Source organism: Myotis brandtii, unplaced genomic scaffold (genome assembly GCF_000412655.1).
Source record: "Myotis brandtii unplaced genomic scaffold, ASM41265v1 scaffold1347, whole genome shotgun sequence".
Lineage (NCBI taxonomy): Eukaryota > Metazoa > Chordata > Mammalia > Chiroptera > Vespertilionidae > Myotis > Myotis brandtii.
Genome location: NW_005354788.1, coordinates 387419 through 389531, shown reverse-complemented (window position 1 = coordinate 389531; position 2113 = coordinate 387419).

The following is a 2113-nucleotide window of genomic DNA, read 5'->3' as shown; positions in this document are numbered from 1 at the left end:
AAGGTGTGTGGGGGTGGGGGGGAGGGCGGGTGGAGAGCTGCAAAGAGGAGCAGGAATCCAGTTATATAATGGCCCCACTGCCCCCCATGCCAGAGTTATGTCTTGGAGGTGGGGCTGAAAGGTAGCAGCAGGTGACACGGAGCATGGGTGGTGGCTGAGCCTCATGAGTGCTTGTAGACTGTCCCTGGCTGTCTCCACCTAGGCTGGTACTCAGCAGGGCCTGGTATTGGGTAGAGCTAGAGCCCCTTCAGGAAAGCCCAAGTGAGAACCGCCGAGTGGGGACTTGCATGGGTCAGGGGAGGGAGTAGAGCAGCTCTGGCCTCAGTTCCTGCAGTGTTCCTCGGCTTTTAGAGACAATGGGCAGGAGACAAAGGTTGATGCTGGCTGTAGTGTCTGGACTCCTGGCTTGAGTATGACTGGAGAGGGTAAAAAGTGGTCCTTCCCAAGCCCCTTTGGGCCATCAGGGCACTCAGACTGCACAGCCACGGACCAGGGAGCCATGGGGACAGGCAGGAACTTGCTTCAGTGGCTGCACCTCAGACTCCAATAGTCACCCTCTGTCCTTCCTCGTGGGAGGGGTTACTGAGACCTCTCCATCCCTGCCAACTGGAGGTCCAGGCCCTGCCCAGTCCAGCGAGTGGGGAGGATGCATCCATGAAACCTGCCTCTGGATAGGGCAAGGGAGGCTGGCTGCCCCCTTGGGACCCAGTCTAGACAACACTGGACCCATTTGGTTGTGGGCACTTGCACCTAACAGAGGGGCTGGGTAGGCTGATAGCCCAGGATCAAGGAGGAACACACATCCCCATCCCTACCACATGGCTAGGGGACCTGGGGTACCGCCCATCTGAGCCTGGGTAGGGATGAGCCATTGTCTGTGGGCATTGAGAGATGGTACTCCCTGCTCCCACGAGGATGGAGCTGAGAGGAAGGTCCAGTGAGCATGCTGGCTCAAGGTGGTCCTATGGCACAGCCCTACTCCGCTGGGCAAATAGATACCTACAGAGGGTGTCATGCAGCACTGTGCGCCAGACATTCGAGGCCAGGCTGGAGTGACAGCATGAGGGGCTCCTGAAGCGGAGAAAAGAGCGCCCCTGAGGCTGCCCGGGCTGGCCCTGAGGGCGGTGGCCACAGGGAGAGTGGGTAGGAGCAGGGTGTTTGAGGGAGAGCCCTGGCTCCACAGCGCTTCGAAGTCAGGATGGGGTGGGTGGGGTGTGTGCTTAGTCACTAATTTCTTTTTACCCCAACTCCTCTTCCCAGGGCCACCCAAGAGGGGCGCGCAGTGTGGACAAGGAGCAAGGGAAGCTCCTCTCCACAGATGCCCCGAGACTCGCTCTTTCTTTGAGAACCCCACTAAGTGTCCTTGCTCTGCGCCAGGGGGCATCCTCTTCCTACAGGTCAAGGGGTCGAGTTTGCCCAGAGCCCCCCACTCACACCAAAACCCCTGCCTGCGTCTCCGTTGCTGCTGAGACTTGAGTCCAAGCCAGTTTTCCTCTTACCTCTTTGCCCTCACTGGAGGAAGCCGAGGCAGCTGCAGGAGTAGGACAGCTGAAGCCATAATCTCTGAGCACTTGCTTGCTCCTCAGCCTGGAGCGTTTTCAGCGACTCCTGACGCGGTGGAGCCACGGTGGCACGGTGGGCCGTAGACAGCGGCAGGGGGCGCTCGCCACCCGGCCACGGGCACCTCCTTGGGCTTCCCAGGCCTGACGGAGCCCAGCCAGGGTGAGAACGCTTTAGGGGGCGGGGTTCGGGGCAGTCTTCGGGCTCCCCCAACCCCTGAGCTTGGCTTCTTTCTCGGCGCCGGCGTTGTTGCGGCTCATTGGGCTTATTGTTGTCCGGCGCCCAACTCCCACCCGCCCTCTCCTCGGGGTTCTGGGCAATGGGAGCAGTAATCAGCTCGAGCCCACCGGCCTAGCCTCCCAGCTCACCCTCAGCCCTGCAGTCCAGGAGAGAGGTCCCCTAGGTGCCCGCGGCCGCACCGCGCAGCATCCCCGCTCCCATGCGCACTGCCTCTTCCACTCCCGCGAGCATCCCTCCCAGCTTTCCGGAGACCCCAGACGCGGGCCCCTCGGACCCCCGCGCTCGAGGCTGGGGAAAGGGGCAGGGGCGCGGG